The 16,777-nt window shown below is 39.5% G+C and overlaps 1 protein-coding gene across 6 annotated transcripts in view; it reads right to left on the reverse strand.

The window, feature by feature from the left end:
* Positions 1 to 16,777, reverse strand: part of PDE1C (phosphodiesterase 1C) — a 334,640-nt gene that overhangs the window by 135,348 nt on the left and 182,515 nt on the right. The gene's annotated exons all lie outside the window — the stretch shown is intronic.

A 16,777-nucleotide genomic window follows, 5' to 3' on the forward strand; every position in this document is an offset into this window, starting at 1 on the left:
TTGAACTCCCTGTATCACTTAGATCTGCAGGTAACACTGGTGGAGGAAAGGCATGGCTAGTGCGTAACACCATGCAAATGTCCTCTGACAGAAAGAAATCTACTGCTTCAAGTATCTCTAACAGTCAACACAGTTATCAAAATCATACATTTTTCAGCCATTTCTCCTCTATTTCACACCACTGCAGCTCACTGGCCATACACTGCATAAACCACCACCCTGCCCAAATCCCTCTTCCTCACCACCAATTGACTCCTCTCTCACACAAATTCAAGACTCTCACACACCACTACAGAACAAAACCGAGCAGGGAAGGGCTAATAGTGTTTCTACACTGGTTTTACACTCTGCCTAGATTTACTTTTTTCCCTAAAAGCATCAGGAGCTGAGACCTCTTGGACTCTCTGGCCCCAAAGACATGAGCCTGCTGTTCCCACCACCCGTGGGCAGGAAGGGTGAGACCAGCAGCTCTTTAGACTTGTGCCACTTCCCTTGGCTACTCCCTGTCCTGATCTGCCAGCTAGCGGGGACCCCTGAGACTGAGGAAGAGCCTTCCTCTGCTGGCATGAAAGTTGGCATGAAAAGAGTTGTTTCTTTCACCTGAGCCTCATGCAAAATAGGAAATGCTGCTTTGGGTGACATTTACTAGATTAAAGCTGCAGCCAAAGGCAGGTTTTGGATTTGCAGTTTGCCCTGCTTGTAAAAAAAGGAAATGTTATCATTTTAACTTCAGCAGCCTCCTTCCAGATCTCTTTTCAGAGCCCTGCCATACTCGAGCTTACACTGTGGTGAGCCCTTCCAGACCCCTGCATCAGCTGGAAACCAAAGGCTCTCAAGTTCAGCAGATGCCTGCTGAAATAGAAAATAAATCCTTCAACAGAAGACCGGGAGAAATGGGAGGCATATTTCACTTGCTGAGAGAAATGACTCACTTCACTTCTCAGCAGACCTCATTCCCTGTGGAGCTGCTGGGAGCCGGGGAAGGAGGGAGAAGTGGGAAGTGCAAAAGCAAAACTGCAAGAGCAAAGCTTTTAGCATTTTCAGAACAGCCTGTGATTAATTGCAGCTTGCAGGGACTAGTGGAAACAAAAGACACTTCCATTTTCAAAGCTCGTTTAATAGCATCATGGCTGGCACTGCATGAAGCGTATACATCAGCTAATGAGCAGTCGGCTATACCATCGCATATTTTGCCTTTGAGCTTATAGCAAAGCAATTGCTCATGCTTTTTTATTTATACATTTAGTGAAACAAAATCACTAAGTAAAATCTAATTGTAATCCACAGGTCCATCCATCAAGATACTAGAGCAATCTCTGGGATTGCAGAGCACAGGCTGTGAAGGACAGCCGAAAGAGAAATCTCCAGGAATGCTCAATGGAAGTGCACAGTGAGAATCATAGAATCATAGAATTGTCTGGGTTGGAAGGGACATTTCAGATGATCCACTCCAACCATCAACCTAACTGATAAAAACCATCACTAAACCATGTCTCTAAGCACTATGTCAACCCGGCTTTTAAATACCTCCAGGGATGGGGCCTCAACCACTGCCCTGGGCAGCCCAGTCCAAGGCTTAAGAACCCTTTCCATGGAAACATTTCTCCTAATATCCAATCTGAACCTCCCCTGATGCAACTTGAGGCCATTTCCTCTTGTCCCATCGCCTGGGACTTGGGAGAAGAGACCGATCCCCCCTGGCTACACCCTCCTTTCAGGGAGTTGGAGAGAGCGAGAAGGTCTCCCCTCAGCCTCCTCTTCTCCAGGCTGAACACCCCCAGCTCCCTCAGCCTCTCCTCACAAGACTTGTTCTCCAGACCCCTCACCAGCTCCGTTGCCCTTCTCTGGACCTGCTCCAGCCCCTCAATGGCTTTTTTGTGGGAATGGGCCCAAAACTGGACACAGCCCTCGAGGTGGGGCCTCACCAGTGCCCAGGTGACCATCACCAGGTGCCAGGGGGACCACCACCTCCCAAGTCCTACTCACCATGCTGTTCCTGACACAGGTCAGGATGCTGGTGGCCTTCTTGGCCACCTGGGCACACTGCTGGCTCCTGTTCAGCCCACAGTCGACCAACACCCCCAGGTCCTTTTCTGCCAGGCAGCTCCAGCCACTCTGCCCCAAGCCTGGAGCGCTGCAGGGGGTTGCTGTGACCCAAGTGCAGGACCTGGCACTTGGCCTTGTTGAACCTCATCCCATTGGCCTCGGCCCATCCATCCAGCCTGGCCAGATCCCTCTGCAAAGCCTTTCTACCCTCCAGCAGATCAACACTCCCACCCAACTTGGTGTCATCTGTGAACTGACTGAGGGTGCACTCCATCCCCTCGCCAGATCGTTGATAAAGATGTTAAAGAGAACCGGCCCCAACACCAAGCCCTGGGGGACACCACTCGTGACTGGCCGCCAGCTGGATTTAACTCCATTCACCACCAGCCTCTGGGGCCGGCCTTCAGCCAGGTTTTAACCCAGTGGAGAGTCCCCCCACCCAAGCCATGGACAGCCAGTTTCTTCTGGAGGAGAAGTCATGCAATGATAACCTATGAACAGTGGACTAGTAGAAATGGATATATATTACAGTGATGAAAAAAAAATAGTCCCTTTTGCTCAACTGTTAACCCGTTTCTCACACTCTATTTCCAATGTCAACCCCTAGGAAAATGAAATAAATGGAAGGGGGCATAGTAAATCTTTTTCAAAAAGGACTTAGAAATTAATTAATATAATTGCTCTAGAAAAATTAATCTTGACAATGTTTCTATAAGGTAAGTGGACATATTGGGAACATTTCTATGACTACCAACATGGGGGTGGGAGGAAGACATGGAAATTGAGTGACTTGTGAAGTAGCCAAGACAATGAATAATATAAAAGTCAATATTTAAATGAAAATTTTAAATGTCCAAATTTAATTGCTGTATCACAACTCTCCACAGCTTCAAAAATCTATTTCCCTAGGCTCTAATTCACTTCTTACTCATAATTGTGTAAATCAGGAATACTTTTGCAGATGTCAATGAAGTACATAAAACTAATTTGAGGAAAGAAACAGACAATTAGTATCTGAGGAAGATGTTAAAAGTGCTATTTCCTTCTATTTCTATGACAAAAGAAACAGAAAGGAAGTTTCTCAGAAAAATCTACAGAAATATTCCTGTGAACATAAGAATAAAGGAATAGACTTTCACAGATCTTCTCAAACAGCAAGAGAATCTGTTTATCTATCTAATAATTCCTTGCTAAAGGGAAAATAATCCTTGATAACAAGAAGGGGGCAAAAGCATCAAGCCTGTAGAACTTTTTTTTTTTCTCCATTTTTATTTGCTAAATAGATCTCTAGGTGAGAATGTGCTTTCTTTTATCAGTAATTTGTCTTTGCCTTGAAATAAAAGCTACAAGCTATTTGATAAATGGATCAAAATAGTCTCCCATCCCCCACTCCCAGAGGAGCTACCCATGAAGTACCATTTATTCCTTGCATGAAATTCTGTTTGGTAATAACTTACTAGCACAAGGCAAGCACTGCAAAACCAAATCATTTTTTAAAAAAAAATCATGAACTGTTGTTGAAAGAGAACATTTCTGAACTCCTTTCAGTTCTGATGCATGTCTATGAGGAAAAAAGAGCTTGTTCGGTAGGATATTACAGAAAAAAAAAAAGAACGGGGGACAGAATAAAGGGAGAAGCACTGACGTGATTGTATGTACACGAGTATTTGATTATGAGGTGCTGAGAAGGGAAGAGCATCTCTTGGAAAGATGTAGAAGTCCTCCAGTCCAGGAATAAAAAACAACATCATACCCTGGGTAAGCCAGAATAAATGACATATTATTAGCTGTAAAGACCTCTCCAAGCAGTAATTCTGGTGAGTCATTCAGAAGCAAATCCACAGACTGGTATCCTCATACAAACCACTCAACTAATTATTATAAATAATGAACAAACGGGCACAAATCACACTCTAGCCATTCAAGAACCAGGAGAAAAAGGGTTGAAGTCATTTAATAAAGTATCTCCTAAGAACTATAGTCCTCTGCTTTATTTCCACCACCCTACCAGCACATGCTGCTTGCTTCTGCCTGGTCTTGTCGCAGCAGCAATGTAGGCTTGGGAGGACACTGGGGCCCCCATAGCCAACATTTTGGCAGTGTTCTGTCTTCCTGTCTGCCTCCACCGCGGCCTGCCCTGGAGCAACTCAGATGAAAAATAGACCAAACGTCCACACACAGAGCATGGTGCTCTCAACTCCATGGCTAGGTCCTACCTTTTAATGCATTTGACCAAAGACAGCAGGAGACCAGCAGTGTGACCTCTCCCTACAGTCCATCAGCTGAGTGGCATTTTAAGGCCCCTGACTGACATAAATAAGGGGAGGAAAAGGGGAGGGAGGTGATTCCCGTAAATCCTGTGGATATCTGTATCCACCTGTTACACAGCAATGTAAGGAAGGCCAGCTCATTTTGACCAAGACAGCATTCTTCCCACCTAATCCAACCACTAGAACCATCAACCTTCAGAAAACAGACTAGAGAGGATGCCTGTTTTCAGATGAATAAGCTGTATTTCACTCCCAAACTTTCCATCTAGACTTACAGATCTTCATCACAACAGAAGTCAGACATGTAGGTGAACACAATATAAAATAGTATTTTTAATTCACTCTTCACAGATTCATCACTAAGATGAGCCCATCTTCTTCCTCAAAATTTATCTTTTCACTATTTTATTAATTATGTTAGTAAACAAAATTGCACAAGCTGGGTTTTGACAACTTTCCTAAGTTCTTCTCACTGTTATTACAACCAGACAAGCTTTGTTTGCTTCATTTCAACTTTCCTGGCCGTTTACTTATTCTAGCCAACACTTCCAACTTAGCCCCTGAAACCATTCGCGTACAAAGTTTTGTAATTCAGAAATTTGGAAGATAGTGTACCTAAAATCCCATTCCTATTTTATTTAGGAATCACAGTTTCTTCCAAAATTATGTGTCTTGTCACAGGCTGAAGACTAGATGAATACTCATCTCTGCATTTATGCTCAATTTGTTACACATCTCTTCATCTTGACATGACCTTGTACGGACAAGCAAGAGGCAGCATAAACTCAACTTAAAAATTTATTTAGCGAAAAAAGAAAAAACTCTCTTATTGTGTGTATTTTTGAATTGCTGAAATATTTTCCTCTCTCTGTATTTTTCATCAGAATTGTTCCATTTTGTGGAAAACGTAGCTCATTCTTTCAAAAGTATCTGTGCTATGTTCAACAGTAAATATGCTGGTACAACAGTAAATATGCTGCGTATATACCATTGCTAAGACTTCTGTGGTGGGTCAGCCTTGAATTTTACTGAAAGGTGCAATGGACCCACTCAAAAATGGAAGTCTGATTCTAGAGGCTTTCCTTATTTTAAATGGAGGAGATATCTCTGAATCTCTAATCTCTCTAAAGCTTGAATAAACGTAATTATATTGACTATAAAGGAAACTCTATAAGTAGTTATTACTATATATAGTAATAAAATAGCAAAATACAACAGAAGCACAAGCAGACCCTCTCTCCTGTTCCCCCAGAAGTAATTTCCAGTACAATTGGTAAAGATGGCCAGAGTCAGGAGCACAAGGAGTAAGCAGCTTCTTTTATGGGAACAAGATCAAGATCAGATGAAACATCAGTGACACAAAGCAGAGATCAGGCAAACCACATGAACCATTTAAATTTTGACCTGAACGATTATACAAAGCATAACCTAGTTAAAAAAACAAATAAACAAGTGCTAACTTTCCACCCTTTTCCCCTTAGTTTTGCATTTAAAGAAAATGCACAGGGGGTTGTGAGGACAGCAAACATGGTGTTTTCAGGTTCAACACCTGAAGGAAGTGCCAAAATTCTCAGGTCAAGGCTTCAGTGTCCTTTCCAGCACATCATTCAACAAAGTCAACTCAGATCAAATTCACATAACTTTAAGATCAAGTTTTTGTGAGTGAAAAGTAATTTCATATTGTTTTAACAACCTGGCCTACAGAAACACTGACTGGAAATTATGCACTAGATTTATTTTTTTTTCTGTTTCACATTGAGTCTACCCATTATTCTTACCATGTTACTCTTGTATCCTGCCTTCTTCTTAATACAGTTTATCTAAGTAACAGCAAAAATACAACAGTGCTATTTCATCACAACAAAGAAGATAATCCAACACCTTAGACTTTAACCCAAGCACATAAAACCTGAGATTGAATCCTTGTTCTGACACATTTTTTCTACAGTTCTGTCACTGTAGGCTAGAATTTTAAGGTCATTTTAACATTTTTTGCAGCTTCTGCCTCCTAAATTGCTTTATATTTCAGGAACTATGTGTAAAACAGGAATGAAAACACCTACCTCCTAGCAATAAAACCTACTTCTCTGGAATATGCAATAAAGCCAAGACTGCAGAGTGCCTGGATATCACAGTAATGGAAATCAAATAAGCAGAAAGACAGCCATGTGATTTTAAAAGTCCTTTCTCAGATCTTCCATTTTAATTTCAATTACAGATTTTTTTTCAGAGCATTACGGCAGAGTAAACATTCAAACACATGGGTTGAAACATGGAATTTTATCAAGAAGCACAAGTATTGTTGGGTATCTCTTGCCCTGTTTTTCACTGTTTATTTTCTTTTACTCCTGAGTCTTACCAGTTTGTATCCTGAATTATCTCCCAGTCACAGTGGCAAGGAAACAGGAAGAATCAGTCAGCTGAAGAAAAGCAAAGGAAGTTCCCCACCCGTACAGTGATCCATACATGCTATCTCAAGAAGACTCCAGGTTATAAAACTGCAGTTTAGAAATGAACACAGTGTAAGGATCTGTAGAAATTCATTAATAAAAATAAATGAACAAAGCGAGCAGAGAGTGAAGCAAATACACCGTTATAGTACAATTTTGAGAGGAAGAGTTGGGCAGAATGGTAAGAAAGAATGATGGGACAGACTATCTAGAAAACTTGAAGAAAATATCAAAATTCTTATGGAAAAAATCATGAAATGAAACCATAACAAGTAAAGTGAATTTTCCCAAGAGGAATGCCAAGGGTGTTTTTAGTGGCCAAAGAGAACCTCTCTTCCTCTTCTCCAACCTTGATATTCCACAATGTTATTACAGTATAGAAAACAAACAGTGGCAGTTACAATGCAAGGAAATAAACACTACATCACATTCAGCACAAAAAAAAAAAAAAAAAAGAAAAAAGAAAAAAGAAAAGGGGGCAGGGAGGTAAGGATGAAGACAGTAGAACAGAAATGCCAAGAGATGCCTTTATTTCTCAAATCTGTTCTATTAAAACATATAATTTCATTACCACATACTTCTGAAGATTGGGAGTCCTCTTCAGAGGACCAAAATGAAGTGGACCTATATTCAACAGAAATTACTGCTGTTTCTGTGGAGTACAGCAGGAGATAAAAACACCGAGTGTCTCTCAAAGCCTCATTTATTATATACCCAACAGGGAATGCATGGTGTAATGAAAATATGCAATGGAAACAATTTCCATTCTCTCTTTCATCCCTGCAAGAAATACATAATTACATAAGGCATGTATGTCTTCAGATCTGAAGAGGATCTTGTTTCAGAAAAGCTTTTCCTAGACAGGTACCTAGCGGGGGAAGTCAAATCTTCAAGTATTTGTCACACAAATTCCCTGTACGGATAAATCTTCTGCTCATTTAATTCCAGTACATAGGTCAAGTGCTCTTTTGTTAGAACAGAGGTAAATTGTAGTTTCCACTCTACAGTTACATCATGGGTATTAAGACCTACAAGTATCAAATCTTTTTGCTCTTACGAATGAAGCTGTGACAGAAGCCTGAAATCTCAAGTACTCAACGTAATTATATAAATAAATGTGATAAAGAGTAGACATCTGTGTTACTAAGTATCACAAAAGTAATGAGCGTTTTTTTGCGTATTCATTCTCATTAAACTTCAATGCTGTTGCTGTTTTTCTGAGTGACATTCAAAAGAAATCTCCATAGAGACAAAAGCTAATGTGAGAAATACAGATTTCTATTTAACATTTCATTAATAAAAAGAAATTAGAAAGTATAGCAATGCAGATGAATAGCAACTAAAATATTTTGACAAACGTGAAGATGTTAGAGACCCCAGGAGTCATCTTGCAATGTCATTAACATCAGAGTGACCAGCTAATATTTCATCAACGTTATCTGGGTCAGGTACCTTGATTCATTTCCACAAGTTATACCATTTCCCTTTATTATCACAATCCCTCATTAGTGAGCAGCATCATGCGTTTAAAAAAATAGTCAATTAAAACTGTTTTTAAGATTGGCTAACAATAAGCAACACTGGAGCAGAAAAAGTGTGGAATGGAAAGTTGAGAGGGGGACTAAGAAGGAGGAAAATGGTCCAAATAGGGATAGCTGGCACCCACGAGTGCTACAGCTCTGGACTGGAGAGGTTTTCTTCAGAGTTTCTGGTTTTAACTGAGCCAAGACAGCAAGGCAGAACTGTCTGTCTCAGGGCCTTTTGATTTTCTGCTTCTGCATGAGCAGAAGAGCACACAAATAAAAAAATATATTAAAGAAAATTAATCACTCCATTTCACGGAAAACAAATCTTGTTTCTGGGCAGTTCTTTAATCCCATTTGCTTCCCCCTCCCTGCAATAAAGTGAATTCCCTTTGTCTATATCCACATCTGAAGCTAGGTACACCATCTGTCAACTCTGACTGCTTTCCAGAACCCTGACAAGAATTTTTTTTTTATTTCTTGTCAGGACAAATTGCCCCAATCTGTATAAATGTACTGAATAATGAGATTTAGAGGTTTACTTTCCTTAGTGTTTCACTTATGGTCTCACAACATGTGAAGATAAGATTTACTTGTATAACTGCTCTATGTGCACAGATGGTGCTTTCTGAACTGATTCAAGTATTGATTACCCAATATATTTGAAAATAAGGACCACTCGGCTCCCTCCTACTGAAAAAATAGGCATGTGCATGACCAAAATATGTTCAGAAGACTAAAAAGCAGAAAATAAAATGTGTAGTATATTTAATTGCCTTTTGACTACTGAGATCCCCAGATAATCAAGTCTTCTATATCTATATCTATATCTATGAGGACTAAAAATTTTTTGTTTCTTTCTTAAATATAGAAAAAGAAACCGATGAAAAAAATTGTGAAAACTGGCAACAGCACATCTCCTTTGGAGAGTAAAAGTCACTTTGCAAAAACAGTGCAAGTAAAGGCATTGCAGAAAATAAAGTTAAAAATAATCCTTGGAGAAAGCTAAATAGCAAAAGAATCTCTTTTTGGCAAGTCAAGCGCGAATGGGTCCACGGATGAGATCAAAGCAATGCACTGAAGAGATCACAAAGTTTCACTTGCATTTTATATGCTGGGGAGTGATCAGAGGGTTTATGATTCCCTTTCACACTTCAGAATAAAGGAAAGAGAAGTGTTGTTCATGAAATTAAAGGTCTAGAGAAGAACTCAAGTATAACATTAGTCGTAACTAAACAACATGCAAGGTGAAATTCAGCTATTCTTTCTCATGATAATTGACAACAACAAAAAATAACTCAGCAAATAAAGTTCATTTACTGATGGTAAACAAAGAGTGACAGTGTCTGACACCTATACCTGCAATATGTGCAGACACTATCTGTCACCAGGATACATCCATCTAGAATGATTATATCTTGGATAACAAAGCTCTGCAAAGCCTCTTCACCCAAGACAGGATATGTCTCTCCCTGTACAGTGCTCATCCCTCCAGTCACTAGTCCTTACTTATTTCCCCCACATGCATGTCCTATATCTCAGCTCTTGGATACACCCAGCATCCCTCAGGGAAATCCCAAAGCAGAACAACTTCTTCCAGTGAACACTGGTCATCTTCTCCTTCTGGCCCACCATCTTCTACAGTAAATAACTCCATTTTTCCAGTGTCCTCTAGTCCCACCATAGAGGGTCCCACCTTATCAGCAAATTATTATCTATCACAATGTAGTAATGCAGTCTCATGTTTCCTGACTAACCAACCACCTTCAACCATGGGGAAAGCAGCTTCTCCCCACACATCATCCATTTGCTGCTCAGATAATAAATTCCTGTATTCCAGTTTCTCTTAAGCATCCCATAACCAAGTGTGCCAAGTATCATCTATTTAGCCCAAAGATTTAAATTCCCCACATTCCTTACCTTACACCATGCATTTAAGCTTTCCAATCTTCACATCCCAACCCGACAGGCACTTTGTCACTGACTTACCTACTCACTCAGCACCGTTTCATCTGTGACAATGCCCACTAGAATTATGTAAAATTTTCAGATAGATTGTTTTTCCAAAATGGCCATTCAAACCAAAATTGTTTATTGAAAAATAGGACTAGCAAAAAATGTGCAATCATATAGCTTACTCCTCTGCTACCATAGGCAACTTCATCTTATAATTCTGCAGAGAAATTTATCAAGTTCATCTTAAAATTTATCTTACTTTTCATTTCATCTCTATTGCTACAATTGGAAAATCTGCTTCTGACATTCAGTCTTTTGGAAGTAACAAACCATTCTCTAAATTCCAGCCTAAATCAGCTCATGGTTTCCTTATTCTTATTTGTACTTATGTCAGCTCTCATTTAGCTTAAATGTTTTACTCTCTCTTGTTTTTACATCCCCGATAGCCTTCAGTTGCATCTTGTCTTAATCTTCAACCCTTACACTTAAACTCTTCTCCTCTTACATGACAGATGCTCCACCCTCTGTTGTCTAATGGGCTTTTTCTTCACCAGCTTGAGCTCATTCTTCTTGATCTTCCATACATTGTGTCAAATTATACTTGCAGTCAAAAAAATGGGGAGGGGGAAATAATGAGGGGAAAATTTCCTTTCAAATTTCTCAGAATGAAATCATTAATTGTAACAAAATGTTTCTTGAGGAAGAAAAACAAACAAAACCTTTTCCTTTCAGGTGAACACATTTTACCTTCCTCCTCTTTCCTTTCATCTATCCGTTGAATCATAAAGGTCAATTTGTCTCAGAGGTTTAATAACCACCCAAGAAACTGCAAGGAACTTGGCGACTTCAACAGAAATGACTATTCAACAAAAAAATCTTGCCTCACAATAAAAAAACCTAATGAGAACACTAGGAGGGGTGCTGCACTCTCCTGTGAATAGTAAGGGTTTTTAAGAGAACCTGCATTCTTCCACTTCACTGTAAGAACAAAGCTGCCTGCCCTCACACTCGGAGCAATCCTGTGGCCTCCAGATAGAGAGATTACACAGGGATTACTGAATGAAGTATTCCAATTTTGAAAAACTAGGTTTTAATGTTCCCTAGTCAAAGTATTTTTGAAAGGAAATACAATGCCTCAAGTGACTGTTATTTATTTCACCAGCCACTGTGAAAGCACAATCTGTAACCTCAGAGAGATGGTAGCACGTGTGCAAGAACCTGCTTGGTTCCATTGCATTACCAGCAACATGAAACAGAAAGGGGGCATGTTACCAAGTGAGGCCAATTTCACAACAAAAAGGTGCATTAGAAAAAGACCTATAGAGAGCACACAATTTGCTCTCATTCATTGTATTTTTAATATGATGCAGCAAGGGATACATTCTCCTCTTGATATGTAGGCTTAACTCCACTGTACTCATCATCGGATTATGCAAACCCACCTACGGTCAAAGAACACACAGTTATCTGTTAAGCATGTCAGAGAATTTGTAATCTGGCTGTACAGATAGATGCCTAAGCATGGAACACAGTAAAAATTGTGAGTTTTTTCATGGAAACAGAAACTTTGTCTAGCTGAAATCACAGCATCAATTCAAATGGTATTTAGCTGGAAATTGGCTAGTGCTGGCGTTCTTCTGTTGACGTTCTCTCAAATGACTCAATTTCTGACTGTGATGCCTCAGAGATATGTTTATCAAAATAGCCCTATTTCATTGTCTTTTGAAGTTTTAAATTGCAAGATGATAGCCACTATAGCAAAGAATTTGGATTTTATAGTATAATGCTCTTGTTCAAAAACATTAAGATTAAACTGGCACTTCTCCCTAGAGATGGAAAAGTATGCTTGAAGCATCCACTTCAGAGGGTAAAAGCCTGTATGATATACCCAAGGGTGCTCACACCACAAATGGATAAAACAGACATGATTTCGAAATAATCTCTGCCCACATAGATTCCAGCAGGTGTAATCATTTGTTTACCTCCCATCAGTGAAAATGTTGTGGCCATAATAAAGAATGTCAAACACATTCTCCTTCTTGTTAGTCATTACCATTGTATTCCCAACAAGAGGAGATGACAGCACACAAAATCACTTTGTCTCCACTTCATCCCGCCACTGGGGAATTATGAAATCATCATTAGGTTGTAAAAATATTTTTACAGCAGTGAAGTAGCATCAATGTATGTGAGAGTGCTTCCCACTTAACCACTTTCTAAATCAGATATATCAGTGTAGACACAGAACAGAAAGAAATAACCGAGCTGAAAACAGTCAGCTACTGGCAAAAGCAATCGTATCATTTCTCAAGTATCAGATCAGATTCCAGATCATCTCTCTCAAACATGTAAAGCCCATCTGAAAACTACTTGTGTGTCTGGCCCTCCATTACCTTCTGAGAAATCACCTCCTGAACTTCCTTGCTGTGATGGTTAACACCATCTCTTCTCCAGTCAGAGCTTATTCCTGGCCAGCTAAAACCTTTTATTTCAGCAACATTGTTCATGAACTAAAATGGCTCTTCTCTTTCTCTTGCATTTACTTCTCTGATGTGTTTCCTGGCAGCAATCACATTCACTCCAAGATTTCATTTTTGGATAGTGAGCCCAGATCTTCTAGTCCCCACCTGTACCTGTTCTTTTCTGTCTTTGTTCAAAATTTCTTGAATATGAATAGTGTAGGAATCTACATGGGGACTTCTTCAAAATCTTGCCTCCAAAATGTCCTGCCTGACACTTCCTAGGATGGCAATTGCCCTTTTTCACTACTAGTCATTTAATCTGAACGAACAATAGGCCTAAGACTTCCTCTTTTTTTGTCACTGCCACATTATAAAAATTATGAAATATTTTCTTGTTATTAAACATACATATATTCAACTTTGCACTTAAATTGCTAAATTTCATCCCACTGTAGTTACTCCATCCCTCCGTCATTGTTTCTCCTATATTGTCCTACATGCCTCTGCACTGATAGGACTTTCTGAATGTTTGTAGTTACTATTTTTTTTCGTTCTTCCATTCTGTCTGCCAAATTCACTAATTATATCAGCCCCAAGAATGTGAGGAACTCCTGTAACAAAACTCTGTAACTCAACTTTCCTCACATCCTGTTGTTGCCTCTCCATCAGCCACCTTTCCTTTCTAATTTTTGTCCCCATCTCCTCCAGGTTAAAAAAATCATTTCTCACACATCACCATGATTTCACAGAGTCTAAGTAGATTAAAACTCCATTCCTCATTTTTCTAAAATATTACTTATGTAGCCAAGAAAATTGTCACGTAGTCTGATCAAGTTCACCACTAACAAATGCATACTGAATTCCATCCCTTTCTGCCATTTACCTCTGTGTCTTCAACTATTCTTTCTTTCAAAAGTCATTCTGAAACCTGTACATTTCCAAAACTAAGTATTTATTTCTGTAGGCCATTTTTACCCCTTTTTCAAATATAGATATACTGTACACTATAAATGACCCAATTGCAGAATTCTGCCCCAATACAGCAACCCAATCTTAAATCTGTCACTGAATTCGGAATTTCAGCTTTCTGAAAACAGAGTCAGAATTTCACTTCTCTGAGTATTCTGAGATGGAAAATACCCAGCCTCTGCTGCAGACTAAATTCATTTTGGTATCTCCCTGGTAGCAATAATTTCCCATTTCAAACATTCTTTCCTTGTTCTGCCTTTTCACTTTGCTCTCCAACCTATGAACCCACAGCCTATGTTCAACCTACATGGCCAGTTCCTGAAGTTCATGAACCTCTCCTGGCCCTGGAGGGCTTCTCCTGGAACAGGAGAAACTGTGGGCCAGACAACAAAGAAAATCTCTTCCAGCTGTTCTCTCTCTCAGTCTTCAAATGGCAAGGGAAAGCAAACACTGTGCATGGGCTAGGTCAGTAAATGGTATAATTGTGCAATGGTATAATACTGTACAAATATCCTTACCCTGATATAATGATAATTTTGCATTACGAATCGATGGAGTTCATCCTGCTTTGAATTAATAGAATCAGGCTAAATCTTTGGAATCAAATCTATGATAAGCCAGACCAGGAACAACTGAAAAACTATTTTATGTGGCTTTAACATTTGCCAAAAGTGGCAAAAGCTTATAAGAAAGGGGCCACAGATGCTGCAGTTGGTAGATGTGAACACACAGCACCAGTGCTGGAGGGATCAGAAGAGAAGGGTGATGCTCCTTCTCCCTCACTGAACTTGGGATTCCCAACAAGCAAATGTTAGGTCTTGCAGGTGAGCAAAACCACGGGCACATTTGGATCTTTGCAGCATTGAGGCTCATCGTTTATAGAGCTAATGGTGAGGTGACAGGAAAAGCAGGGCCTAAGCACTGGGATGCAGCTACAGTCCCCTAAAGAGAGTCTTGAATGTTTGGGGTCAGCCTTCAGCAAAACGTTTCTAAATCACGTAGTTTATTCATTTGCTTTTCTTTGAGTTCCTGGGACTGAGGTAGAAACACTGTCATTCAAAAGCCCTTTGAATACGTGGAGCCTCTCCAAGACTAAGCTTTCTTTATATATAATACAAACAAAAGCTGTTTTTAATTGCAGCAGAGACAAAGGTTCCTCCTTTCTTCATCTGATCAGTTGTCATTTCAATTCTGCCATATACTGGAAATGCAATTAAAATATTTTTCCACATGCACCCACTCTCTGGCAGGAGTGACAAATCAACATACAAAATTATGCCATTGTGAGTAACGACAGGATAACGAGTGATTGATATTAGTGCCTGGGACTTCAAGGTAACTGTAACGCATATTCTAATGCTGTGTATTTCAGCGTAACAAGCCCTTTCAAGATTATTAATGACTACAGGATTTTTTTAATGATGGCTGCTAAATAATGGATGGCATAAAGGGCTGAATAATATTTTCTGTTACAGCAAACAAATTTATTGATGCCTTCACTGCCATTGCAATGGAAATACAGAGAGAAAACAAATACATTTAAATATTCACCCCATTAATTATACAAATTGATACTTTCACAAAATAGTCTTGTCGAGTTAACAGCACAACCAACTGCCAGGATTCGTTTCAGAAAATAATGTCTTTATGCTATGTCTTTGATTTCTAAAATAATAGAATAATGTTCCTAAGGAAAATGCATGCTCCTTTCGGGCAAATGCATGTACCCTGAGGGACTCTCACAATTCAGAAAGGGCTGACAGAGAATATACCTGGGATATTAGACAAACACATGACTAAGCCATCTATCTGATCAAGAGAATGATTTTAGGGGTTTTTTTTTGTTGTTATTTTTTACTTTTGGGTGAGTAATTTAAATGCAGAAACACTTCAAGGAAGTACAAAGAATTTAACAAACTCTAAGGTAACTCCAGTTTCCAGCAACACTCCTAATAAAATTCTGCAATGACGGAAGCTCTTGGTATAATTTACTCTCTGTGTACATCCCCACGTTCAGTTGTTTTGGACAGAACTTGCAGGCAGAAAGCACTTTTTCTTATCAAATGGAGCTGTACTCAAAACTAGCCATCTATTTCTAAGCTTGATGGGTGCTAATTACAATGGGATAAATACAGGGAAAGGGAAAAAAGCACTGTTGAGCTCAGGAGAGCAGTCATTCAACACTGGTGTTACAGAAGTGAGACCCCAAAAAAGCACAATCCTGGAGAAGTCAGTGGAGCACAGACCTCAATAGCCCTGGAGGAACTACACGTTATGATATAAACGCTCAAAGGACTCGGAAAAATGGGCCATGTACTTGTCCATAAACATCTGGAGAAAGGATAGGAAATGTCTCTGCAAACCATGACTGCCTCATGCAGACCTTCTCAGCTCCATTCCTGTTCCTCTCCATTTCTATGTTCCTGTTTTGCCTGCTGTTTTGACTTATTCTCTTTCCTGTTCGCCTCTAGCCTAGTATTCTTTCCTTCAGTGAAATTAAAAAAAGAGGCAAGATAGAATAAGACCAATACCTAATTTGATGTTAATAAGTCAGTTCAGTTACTCTATAAAATGGACATCACTTGATCTAGACACCAAGCTTCACATTGTACAAAATACGGAACATTTTAAATACAGTTAAGGGGTATAATGGATTAACTGTCAAATTATAAATGGCAGACGTATCATAAAAAGTCGTGTGTAGACTTCCTTCTCTTTTTATATCAATATATTCTCGAAGCTAAGAAGAATAAGAAGTTAATCAGAAGAGATGCAAATCCATTTGCACATTTTTAGAATTATTCGGTAAATTATGGTTCAAAAGTAGTGGGTTTGTCAGTTCATTTGTATATAATGGATAAGCTGAAACAAAATGGCCTTAAACCTAACTCAGCCTTATCAGTGCTGAGAAGAGAAAAGGCAGGAGGATACCACAAAAGAAAGGTGAGTGGAGGCATGCTTTTTGAAGCCAACCAAGCAGAGCTTCTGCAACCCCCAGGATGATTATGTGGTTGTCCATCCGGCCCCACCTCCATATCCCAAGCCTCTGCAGAGATTTCGGAAGTCCTGCAACAAACATTTGACTTCCCACTTCCAGTTCT

This window comes from Numenius arquata, chromosome 7 (genome assembly GCF_964106895.1).
Source record: "Numenius arquata chromosome 7, bNumArq3.hap1.1, whole genome shotgun sequence".
Classification (NCBI taxonomy): Eukaryota; Metazoa; Chordata; class Aves; order Charadriiformes; family Scolopacidae; genus Numenius; species Numenius arquata.